The sequence below is a fragment of the Triturus cristatus genome, chromosome 1_1, assembly GCF_964204655.1.
Source record: "Triturus cristatus chromosome 1_1, aTriCri1.1, whole genome shotgun sequence".
NCBI classification, from domain to species: domain Eukaryota; kingdom Metazoa; phylum Chordata; class Amphibia; order Caudata; family Salamandridae; genus Triturus; species Triturus cristatus.
Window position 1 is genome coordinate 1,076,163,738 of NC_140579.1, and position 12,915 is coordinate 1,076,176,652.

Genomic DNA, 12,915 nt, shown 5'->3' on the forward strand with positions numbered 1-12,915 from the left:
CGTAACCTCGTGTCGCATCCAGTTCTCTAGGTAGGCCATTAAGTCATCACCCTCCGGGAGGCTTACCACCCATACATCGCTTCATCTGTTGCGGCCCTCTGCATGATGTTCCAGTGTAGGTACCTTGCCTGTCAGAGTTGCAACCTGTCGGACCAGCTCTAGATGAGTTAGGCAAAGTCCTCCGACACCACCTCCTTCATCCTATCTGCTAACTTGTTGTGGTCTGCTCGCAGCAGTCTAAGCTCACAGAAAAAGCACTGATGTCTTGCTGTCATGGGAATTTGGTATCCGCTATAGCTGCCAGGAACGTATCAAATTCCATTTGCATGGTGGGTAGCGCAGCATCCATTCCATCCCCTTCTGCTATCCGCAATGGCGCAGATGTACCTGCCTGCTTGCCAGTTTGCCTGTCCCTTGGTTTTCCCATGAGCGTACAACCCATGGGTAATGCGGATGAGTCTCTGGCGGCAGGGGCAAAAGTGTACAGGTTCATCAGGCAAAAAAATCGGGGGTCCTTGTTTGCAGTCCAGAGGGTCACAGGTGCACACCAACGTGTATGAGGAGGGGGCTGTGACAGCATCTAGCAAGGCCCCAGTATGCTAAACTGCGATAATGATGCCCATGGGGGGCACAGCGACGCGTTTCAAGGATTGGCTCTGACTAATGGGTGCGGCTGTCGGGAATATGGTCAGCCGCGGCTCTGAGCTGTTTGGGGGGGTACTGTGGTTAGAGTCACCGTGTGAGGGTCCTGAGCCCGATCCTCACATAGGGCATTTATCATCCCGAGAGTGCAAAGTGTTCGTCGCAAGCGTTGTTAAGCGGGGGATACCGCTGCGTCTGCCCAGGGCCCTCCGGCAGCGTTTCAGGAGCTGCGCGGTCCTTAGCGCAATGAGCCTTAAGGCGCCGTGGTGACGGTTCTGGTGTGCGTAGGCTCTCGTTCAGGTGGGTTGGAGCGGCGGAGCTCATCCTTTGCTAGCCGGGATGAGGGGGGGTGAACTAAGTGTTGGCCCACTACCGCGTTGTACCAGCCCGAGGGGAGGTGCGGCTTAGGGCATCGGCCGGATTGAAGAAGGGGACTTCAAGAGTTGCAGGGCCGGTGTGAGCCTCTCCCGGACCCTGGTCATGGCTGAACTCGCCCTAGATTCTGGTGACAATGCTGGGGCAACCCAGTGTCCCGGGAACCACACTTTCTCTCGTAGCATTTTTTTTGTTGCCACAATCCCTCGATGTGACTCATGTGCTATTTCTACTGTCTTTCTCCTCAGAGTGTTCGGGGTATTACAATTCGGGTGCCTCTCATTATTACTCCATTTTCGCTTTCTGAGAGTTCTTCGCTGATCTTTTTGAATGCAAGCAGTTCTTCTTTTCTCACTCCTTCTTCCCAGCTGGTTTTGTTGTTGACGTGCCTCCACCTTTGCTGTTTCGTCACTTTCAGTATTGCCTGCATGGTGAGGTCTTTCCTTGTCTCCTGTTCCAGTTCTTCCATTGATATCGTTGCCTGTGTGTTATGTTTGAGTGCGAAGTTTAGGTATTCCTCCGCCATGGTTGTTACTTGAGATGCTTGTGGCAGGGGGTGCCTTGACACATAATCAGCCGGATTGTGTTCCTTCCCTGGTTTGTGTATTATTTTGAAGTTGTAGTCCATTAGCCGTATCCCCCACCTCTCTATCCTGGGTGGTATTTTTGCCTTTGGATTTCCGTATATTGTTATCAGTGCTTGATGATCTGTTATTATTGTGAAAGGTTTTCCGTAAATGAACATGTGGTAGTGTTCACATGCCCATACTACCGCCAAGCTCTCTTTATCTGGCTGGGAGTATCCTTTTTCGACATCCGATAGGCTTTTGCTTCCATAGGCTACTACATGTCTTGGTGAGTCTTTTCCTGGTTGATGTTGTGCCAGTATTGCCCCTAGCCCCACTGGGCTAGCATCTACTGTCAGTTCAGTGCACAGCCTCGGATCAAAGTATGCTAGGTGGTCTACTGCCGTTACGGCGTTTCTTATCTCCTCAAAAGCTTTGCTGCATTTTCCAGTCCATGCGAAACTTTGTCCTTGTTTTGTTAATTCCCTCAGCGGTGCACTTACAGTAGCGAAGTCTTGAATGTACCTTGCACAGTAGCTGGCCAGGCCAAGAAATGACCTCACTTCTGCCACATCGCTTGGTTGTTGTGCTCTTTCCAGCGTTTTTACCTTGTTGCGATCCGGCCGCATTCCTTACTTGGAGAAGATGTGGCCAAAGAATAGTAGTTCGTCTTGCTCCAGCTCACATTTCTCTTTATTTAGTGTCAGACCCGCCTGCACTAAGTGAGAGCATACCTCCCTTAGCGCTTTGTCGTGCTCCTCGTTTGACTTTCCAAACACCAGGATGTCATCGCTGTAATTCAGGCTGTTTTTTACCGGCCTTATTACTTGTCGTACTGTCTCTTGAAATATTTCCGTAGCCGACGATACACCAAAACTCAAACGTTTGTATCTGAACAGGCCTAAGTGTGTGGAAAACGTCGTGATGTATCGAGACTGAGGATCTAGTTCTAGCTGGTGGTATCCCTTGCGCAGGTCTAGTTTAGAGAACCGCCTCATGCCTGTTAGACAGCTGATCATATCATCAATGTGCGGTCCGGGATGTCTCTCGCGTTCAATTGCTTTGTTTCGTATCCTCATGTCAACACAGATTCTTATTTTTGACATATCTTTCTTTGGTACGGCCACGATCGGTGACACCCACAGCGTTGGTCCTTCTGCTGGTTCTATGATGTCTTGATTTAGTAATGCATCCAATTCCTCTTCTACCTGCGGCTGCAGGTGTATTGGTACCCTCCGATGATGTTGCGCTACCGGTCTTACTGTTTCATCAATGTGTAGTGTTATTTGCGGCCCCTTTAGCTTCCCTAGTCCTTGCAGTAGTTTGGGGTATTCATTCAGGATGCTTCCTTTATCTGATATATTGTAAGTCATTTCAAAGAGACCCATCATCTGAGCCGTGATGTTGCTCAATAGGCATGGCGCTGGGATGTCACCCTTTAGCACATGAATTTCTTCCATCGTCTTTTGGTCTTTGTATGTCAGTTCTTCTGTAAACTTCCCCATGTTCGTTACTGGCGTCCGGGACCCCCAGGTGAATACTTCAACTCGGGACGGCCTTAAGCTTGGCTTTATTTCAATTTTTTCGTATTCCGACACACACATGATGTTACATGTTGCGCCACTGTCCAAGACAAACTATGCTTTGTGCGACCCTACACCTATTGTCACTGATTCTGTCCTTTTTATCTTGCTTTTGTCTACCAGACATATGCTTTCTCCGCTTTCACCCTCTTCAGCATGTTCGGTAGTGACATCCGACATAAGATATAGTCGTCCCGTCGGTGCCTCTTTTTTTTTCTTCTTCAGATTCTATTGAGGAGCTCCTTATTCCTGTTTCAATGTGTCGGACATGTCTGCTGGCTGATGCTCGTGGTCTTCCTGTTCTTCCTCTATCGTTCCTCAATTGCATTCCTTGACACACACTGGCATAGTGATTTCTCCCATTGCATTTCCGACATGTCTGACGAAACGCCGGGCACGGACCTCGATGTGGAAATTCAAGTCCGCACCTGTAGCACGTTCCTTCTGGTCGTTTCTTCACTGTCTGGTCATTTCTGTCTCTTTTCCATCCACTTGTGCGGTTATTGTTTGTCATTCGGTGCACTTGGTCCACTGATCGTTCCTTTCCTCGTTCCATTTCCTTTGCTTGTGCTGTCGCTCTTGCTTCTGCTCTTGCTAGTGATAGGATGTTTTCTAACAACGTTGGTTCCTTTAGAATTCTTGCGTGAAATTCCGTGTCACGGCAGCCCTCAATGATGCGCAGTCTGATGACTTGTTCGTTATCGAATTTGTCAAACACACAGTGTGTTACGAGCTTTCGCAGTCTCGTTGCGAAGTCATCCAGCGTTTCATCCTGTTGTTGGAAAGCAATCGTGAAGCTGTATCGCTCAAAATCGACATTTCTTTGCGGGTCAAATTTATTTGTCAGGCACGCCTTTAGTTTGTCGTAGGTGGTAGACTCTTCTTTTGGCAGTGTCACTAGTAGGTCTTCAACCTCATCCCCTACTAGGTTTAGGAATAGGCCTAGTTGCTTCTCTGCTGTCACATCGGTCACTTCCGTGTACCTTTCAAAACGCCTGATCCATTTCTCCCACCGTATTCCTGCTTTTGCACTTTGTCTTTCTGCCATCCCTTTCTTTTATTGCTGCCTCTTTCTTTGCCTTTGCCAACGCTTGTTTTTCCACTTCTGCTCCTCTTTATTTATTTATTTTTTGTCTTTGCCAATGCTTGTTCCGTTCCCCACCCCCCCACACACACACTTCTGGCCTTTTTATTTGCCTTTGCCAACGCTTGTTTTGTCACTTCTGGCCCTCTTTACTTTATTTTTTTTATTATTATTTTTTTTTTTTTGTCTTTGCCAATGCTTGTTTTCTCCTTTCAGTGTTCTATTTGGCACTTTTGCCTTTGCCTGACCTCAAAATGGCCGCCGGTGGTCTCGTGATGCTTTTTCACCAATCGGGGCGCTGCCTGACTTAAAAATGGCCGCCCGCTGTTTCTAATGCTTAATGTCCCTCCTTCCGCCTGACTCCAAAATTGCTGCCCCTCTTCTCGCGATATTTCGCTCTTCAAACTGCTCACAGCGCGCGTTCACTCGGCTTTCTACTCTCCTTACCGGGTGGTGCAGGACAGTCTTTATTTTGCTCAGCGACGGTCGGGGTGGGCTCCCGCGCCGTGTCTCCTTGCGTGGCTGCACACACGAGCCAGGGTGGGCTCCTGGTCTCGATGACGGTGTCCTTCAACGTGACGGACCGCCGCTCTTCTTTCTTCTGCTGGGCACACGATCACGCACCCTCGTCACCAGTTGTCGTGTTCCCGATCCCACAGAAGACACGAGAGACACAGGATCGTTCAGGTATTCTTTATTTCTTATAGGCTTGTTCCGTTCCTTGTCCCTGACCTCACGCCCTGAGGTCCTGCCCTCGACTGTGTCCTGTCCCCCTTATCCCCTCCCCTCCCCTCACTGGACCTGGTGTCCAGTGTCCTCTGGCCTCTGCCCTTTGCCCCAGGGTCCTAGTGCCCCTGGTCTGGTCATGACACCCAGAAGAAGCGACTGGGTGCGTGGCATTAGACACAAACAGCAGGTCAGGCGTGAGGGGGGGCGAAGGAGGGTCCGGGCCCTCTCGCTTTGGTCACGTCGGGGCACCGCCTCAGCAGCCCGATAAGACGGCGGCAGCTCAAATGATTAATTGTCACACTATGTCGCACACGACACGGGTTTCCATTCAGGGGCTGCAAGCTGGTTCTTAGGAAGGGTATTCGGGATCTGCATAACTGTGCAAGAGTGGCTTGGTATGCGATTCTGGAAGGTGTGATATGACGGGTGCAGATATTTTATACAGTGTGGCTGAGCTAAACATCTCTGGCACAGTTTTTCTGCTACTTGCATCAAGGGTTGATATGACTGGTAGAGCAGTGCTTGGCCTCAACCTGCTTAGTAATATAGGAAAATACGATTTTAATTTGATCGTATTTTCTATGTGATTTACATTTGCAAATTGTTTCTGTTCACATGGTGGATATATGGTCACGGCAGCAGTTAGGCATCGGCAAATCTTGAAGGGCGTGGGGAGTTAGCTCAGTGGTAGGGCGCATCCATTGTATGTGTTGGGCCCCAGGTTCAATCATCAGCATCTCCAGGTTTCCTTGCCATGCCGCCAGTGCGGTCCAGACGGCGGAGGAGGGGGGCCTCGGATCGCCAGGCGGTAGTTTGCGGCGGTGAGTCTGGACCTTTGGCGGCTGTTATACATGCCTCTGGTCACACCGCTTCTTGGACACGCTGTCCTCGTGTCACAGCGCATTCTTGTACCTGCCGGCAGCATCAGTGTTCATACGGTGGAACAATTTTCCTGCCACTAGCTCTGCTCAGAGTTAGGTTTCTTTAGGCCAGTCACAGCAAAGGTTTTTCCTCACCATGACAACGGTAAGGTCCGCATAATAGTTTATGGCTTTATTTCAGGCTGCAGGGCAGAGGAAAGGGCTTCGCTGTGTACAAGCTAACAAGTGACCCAGTGGTAGTGTGACCGCAGCCTGACGAACAAAACGGCACAAACTTTCCATAGAGCAAAGTCTGCCAACTTCACCCACCTCAGCATATCACCACGCCATACTATGTCAGAGCAGAGGCTGCTGATTGATCTTCATTGGAGGGTCTTCTTACAGCCACGGTGCAATCTGCGCTTGGAGACTGAAAACATACGCACCTCGCAGTCGTGCATTTAGGGGGGTGCCACGAGGTATCAAGGCCACCAGGTGACACTGCGCATCCCGTGCTTTGTTGACTCGAGGGGTCTTACACTTACTCGTGCAACGCTTCTATCAATGGGGAATGCGTTTTTCCTGAAGCCGATTCCTGTGCTGGCTGATTTGTTTACAGCCTCTTCTTCGTAAGGGGGCCTCTATCCCTACTCTTTTGTAAAGGGTAAAGCTGTCATCGATACGGTCAAGAGATTGCGCCATGCAGGCCTCAAAGTGTCTGGAAAAATCTGAGCCCACACTGGGCTGAAAACTGACATGGCCACAGAAGGGTTTGAGGTGCATTTGTGGGGGGGTGTTCGGGTTACACTGCTTAGGTGTACAGCAGCAGTGGTGTCGTATGTTTAGCGGCCTGCTTGCAAAGTGCCCCAGTGTGAAAACACGACGCACTACCTGACTTTATTTTGTGAAGGGATGTCCCTGGATTAGTTTCTTTGTTAAAAAGTGGATTACAAATGTATATAATTTCTAAAAGGTGCATTGCATATGTTAGCAAGGGTTCTCCGTGCCAATTGTATGCTAATTTTAGAGGCGTTTCATATGTGATCCCAGAGGCCTAATGGGTAAGACACTGGCCTACCGTGGCTAGGGGTTATGAGATCGCAGCACATCTGGGGTGGAAGAATGGCATTTGCATGTTCTAGCCTTTGAATTGATGAATCAGGAAACCTACATCGCAGGGTGTCTGCATAGCCTTGCTTGACAATGACAATTACTGTTAATTTTCTGGCCGGGCCGTCAATCGCGCTATTGGGCTATTGTCGGTGCTGCCATGGTCACAGGTTCGCCCCGTGCAGGCTATCAGCTCAAAGAGGAATGGGATCAGCACTACAAGGGCTCAGACATCCCCCAATAATCGGCACAGTCAGGGAAAACCACACTTTTCCTCGTCACTGATCGAAGCAGGATAATGACAGAACTTCCAGACAATCTTGCAACAATCTCCACGTTGCCAGCAACAGAGATGTCCACAAAGTGTACGACACGTTCAGAAACAAACCATTCTTACACCTTTCATTCAAAGATGTTCGGCAACCATAGATGGACACACCTCTAATTTCAATTATAGCAGACTGATTACTCAGCAGCAGTTGCCTCGCTAAGCAGTTTAGTTCCAGACACTGTTTGTGTTAGAAGCATGGAGGTGTGTTAGTGTCAGTTGGTGTAGGACAAATAGAGAAAGGAGGTGTGTAGATTCAATGCATGTGCTTTAGGTGGTCAAGGGGTGGTGTTGACCTTTTGCAATATCAGAAGAGTAACTAAGGACACCAAAGTCCCCCTGTGTTCCTCCGGCAAAGCCCAACTATGTCCATTAAAAAGCTCTGGCTGATGTTTACTGTCTCAGCACTAGCAATAAAAAGATGCTAAATAAACAGGCAAACATTTATTTAAATGTTAATTCGTGTTAAAGAAAGGAAGTAACTAGTGAGCCCTGCACTGCTCAACTTTAAGAACATCTGTAATTTTAAAGACATTGTGCATCAAAAGTGTAAAAATATGATAGTCTCTTCAAAATTCAAAAAGTATTTAATTAACCTGCAGAACCTTTTCATCTTAGTATATCAGTGCATTGACCATTATTATTTAAAGTGAGGGTTTCAATGTTAATTTACAAACATTAATCCTGCCCTCCTCCCTGACAATAATACCAATGGTGAGCTAAAGAGGTAAATCAATTGATATGTGCACTCTTTTGGTGACCTGGGTTCCTATTATAAATGAACAACATTATAGTTTATTAAATTAAACACAGGAAAAGGTTGTGTACATTGTCATTTATTTTGAGGTCCTCTCATTTGTGATAAGGGAGAAAAAGGTGGGAAAGTGAAATAAAACAATTGCCTAACGTCACACAATTTAATAAAGTGGGGAAGCTGGGATTAATCTCAGGTTTTCTGGTTTCACATTATGCAGTTATGCTCCACTTCACCTACACCCACCTTAATGCCAACCCCCTGCCCTTCCTCCACCACGTTGGCATCAATGCGGCCCTCGGTCACATCCCAGACCAAACTAATAGCCCCTTGGAAAATGTTTGTGAGTACCCATGATCTACCGGAACATCACAACCCCAGTTAGATTGTCAATTCTGTTAAAGCCTAGGGGGTATTACGAGGGTATGGAACTGGGGCTTATGTACCCCTGACACAGCATGGGAGATGTTGCCAGTAGTCCCGCAACAATCCACCGTTCACCCCTAGTAGGGTTTTTATATGTACCCAATTTTATTACTACATCGAACAGCGTACCACCTCAACATTTAAATGTGATTTAGACCTTTTCAGGGTTACGGTGCGACCAAATACGCATCTTGTTTGGCACATACATACAGTTTTCTTGGGCAAAGCTACAGGTTCATGCTGCAACGGGATGGAGTCAGAGATCTGAAGGACCAGTTTCAGCGGCAGGTGTACCACAAATTTGGATGACAATAAGGCCGGTACGGCAAGGGAAGATATTAGTCCCCCCTCCCACCTCAAGTTCACCCTGAATCTGTTTAAAGAAATACAATTTTCTTTCAACAGGCCTGGGAAAACAAATTTAACACATTGAGTCACAGCTTCAGCCAGCTGATTGATTGAGAGTTTCAGGGCTAGCAACCCCAGGCAGCAGGCTCCCACTTCAGTAGCGGGGAGAAGCAGATGTTGTGGCAGGTTAACATACCCCCAAGGTGTATCGGTGGTTTTACTGCATATGTATCTCTGGGCTTACGGCTGGGTAGAGACATTCTCTATAAGGGGTTGTCCATGTAAGTTGGTGCTTATGACGGTTCTCATCACCAATGCGGTGTTATTGTATCTGCCCAAGGGGAAAGGACGTACTTCAGCACTTACAATGGAGCACATTAGGCGGCGGTGTATGAGGCAAGGGACAACGGGGAGATTGCCATCTCTAACATCAGCAGCTGCTCACATGTTTCAGCAGTAAGCAGCCGTGGAAGCCTGGGGGGAAGACACCACAGATAAACTAGACAGGCATAATTCCTGTAGGAAAGGAGGGATTCACGGCGAGTACTCGCAGACTCCACTGCTTAAAGGCATGTCATTCAAAGCCCATCATTTAGATGAACCTGTACACATCATAGGGGGATAGCCTTCAAGGTTAAACAGACTATTGGGTATGCCTTGCTAGGACTCTGAAACACTCCAAACGAATGTGAACCTCCACAAGGATAAAATGCGGAACACACGGACCGGGGTACGTTGGGCTCAAACATCCCCTTCACCAAGCTGCAGGGCGGCATGTTTTGCCAGTTGTCTTTGAGTCAGGCAAGCACAGTAAGTGAGCTGTATGAAGTAACAAGGTTACTTGCAGGGAGGCAGAGGGAAGCCACCTGACCCACACAAGGGGGGTTGCGCCAAAACAGTATAATAGGAATCTAGCAAACTAGGGCTTTTGCTGTTTTAGGCACCAAGGGTCACAGTTGGCCAGCAGACAGGGGTACCTGGGATCGGGCTACTGTAGTAACCCCGGGGGGCTTTGTAAGGGTCACTCCGAAAAGGGAGCAGTGACTGCAATGGTGGGCTAAGTACAAATATTCCTCTAACCAGATTTGACACCAGCCAAGTGTTCGCCATGGTTTCGCAATCAAAATGGGCTGTGCAAATGTCGGGGCCAACTCAGAGAACAGTTGCACACGGGACCCGGGGCCTTGTTACAGGTTGTGTCAGTTACAAGCCCCCACTTGCCGGAAAGCCAGTCCAGCTAGGCCGGTGGAAGGGGACATCTAATAGGAGGCAGATGTCCCATGTTGGGAAAACAAGGTATTAAAGCACTTAAAGGCTACAATGTATTAAGAAAAGTTGGCTTGTCCATGATTCAAGCAAAGGCAGGTAGTCCTACTTATATACTTACAGATATGGGTGTGCTGCAGCTCCAAGGAGGCCTGGCCCTTCGCCCTTTAGGAGAGGGTTATTTACTGATTCATTCTGACAGCTCGCCCCTTACCAAATTACAGGTTGAGCAGGTAGGCATGCCTTACAATGTCAGGCAGTGCGGGTCCTGGCTAGCGCCTTTTGCAGTCACTCTTTCAGGATCGGGGCAGCGACTGCAGCTTTCAGGGCGGGTATGTAAGCGGAGCGCCTCATGCAGGTGGGAGGATGGGAATCCCAATGTTGCAACGGTACTTCCATCCGTAAGCACCCAGGGGAGTGGCGGGAAGACTGGGTAAATGAATTATGTTCAGTGTGAATTATACCAAAAGCAACCCTGGGAGGCATCAGATGTTTGGTGGGGTGCTATGTTAGGTGTAAATTATGTGCAAACTTGAGTAGTTGTATAGAATGGTGTGCAGTGCCCAATAAAGGGTGTTAGCAACCTAGCATTTCTTTATTTTGCCAGGATCAAAGGTCTGGGTGAATGGCCTTCTGAGCGTCAGGAAATGGTGGCATGAGTTTTCCTCGACTGAATTAATTGGTTGAGGATCCCAGGCATGCGCTGGAACAGCTTGCTGTAGAAGCTGCTGCACAGACTGGGGGGGGGGGGGGGGGGTCTTTCCTCCCAACATGTTGGTCACTAAGTTAAGCAAGCAACTGGGGGTATGTGAGCCATGATGGTCAGAGAGGATCCCACGTATTGGGACAATGGGCCCAGTCAGGGGAAACCTCACACAGGTGAATTACCAGTGCCATGCGCAGATTCACTGAGCAGAGTTTTTTCTTTAGACACGGTCTGCTGCATGCCAAATCCACAGGGTGTTTTGAAGAAGATGGGGGTTCACCGGTCTATAGTGGGCATGGACTTGTTTTGGCTGGACTAGGACAAGTTTTATATATACATGCAAATTGTAGAATGTAGCAACCAATTAGGGGCATGTTAGCTATAGTGGTCCGAAATAACCCCTCGCTTAGTGTGGCGAGGAGCCCGGTCAGTGGTTGCCGTGGAATACTCGTGCAGGAGAGTTAACAGTGTCATGCGTAAATTCACTGAGCAGAATGGGTTTGGCGTTATCAGGCATGGCTTGTGCCACGTCCACAGGGTGTTTTGAAGAAGATGGGGTTCACCTGTCTAGAGTGGGCATTGACTTGTGTTGCTGGACCTGGAAGAGGCTCTGGAATCGGCAGGATGGAGGTAAGAATGCCTACCTTGGTGGGGGCCCTGGTCGTGACGGTGGCCGCACCCAGAGCTGTAGCGGAGTTACAAGGCGATCCAGAGGCAGAAAGGTACTCAGGGGTACCCTCTTCAGGAGCACAAAGGGTGCAAAGGCCAAATTCCCCAGCAAGTCCTTGCGCTGGATCCTGGGGGAGTGACGGCGCCCCGTTAGTCCTATGGGCGGTTATAAGCCTGAGCAACCGGGTGTTGCTTGGAACGCTCTGCCTCTTCGGGGGCGTAAGTAAGGAGGTGGACTGGTGGTCCACCGGTGGGAGGGGTTATCCCCTCCCCAAAAATTGGTAAGCACCGATTGGCGACGACCACGGTGTAATTTGGCTCATCAGGCGGGCAGGATGCGGAGAGGCTGCCTGCCCTTGGATCGCCCGTAAGATAACCCACCATGTTGGCATTTTTGGTATGCAAATAAACCTGCAGCAATTTTCTCCAAAAACAAGGTGTTGTGTGGTTTATTTCCTAATAATATTGCTGTATGTGGGATGGGGAGTGTTGCTGATATTGGCACTATGTGCTGTATATCTTCAGAGGCTTCAGTTCATGGTCCCCTATTGATGCTGCCAGTGAAAGAAGAGAGGTATCTACAGGGCCCCTAGCGATCGCGCCTCCACTGGTACCTCCACGCAAGCCAGGCAGCTGCAATCAGAGGCCTCTATGGGGCGGCCGCTCCAACAAGCCCGCAGTGGTCAAAGGGCAGCCCCGCCAGGTAGTTCAACGTGGCCGCCACTGTAGGCCGCTATCATCAGCCCCGCCCCAGGCCTGTAAGAGAACTCAAGGGGGACTGTCGGAGGAGAGCAATAAATCCAGGGGGGGGGGGTGTTGTCTCACCTTAGGGCCACCGTGCTGTGCCAGGTGCCTTCAGTGTGTGCAGGGGGCCCGCATTCCACCACGAGACATTCCGCTGTGCATCGCCACATCTTCTCAGGCCCGATCTCATCACCCCCGGGTGCATCTCTGTTGGAGTCCACCTCCAGAATCCCGGCTCTCAAATGTTGCCGGGACTACTGCAAACTTCTCCGTTCCAGCACAACCTTGCAATGGGGAAGCCCTCGGCAGCCACGCTGTCCCTTTTTCCACGGCAGGGCCTCCACTCGTCATCAGCAGGCCACCCAGTCCAAGACCACAGCACACAAAAGGCACAACAAGCACCCCGCTGTGCTACAAGCCATCAACACAATCCAGGGTGGGGTGGGAGACTATGGCAGCCTGCAAGAGTAGGATGGGCCCCCACAACCCTGATTCCACTGGATAATTGTGTAGGGCAGAGCAGAGAGATGCAGCTACACATCTGCCATCTTCGTCCGGCAAGCCATGCACCCCCGAGACCTGTTTCTTGATGAGGATTATTCAACAACATAATAAATGTATCATCTCTCTTAACAATCACTTTTTCCAAAGAGATCTCACCTCTGATGTTAACCAAAATTACAAATCAGTACTGATATTGCATTCTTTGGACAACCTTAAACTAA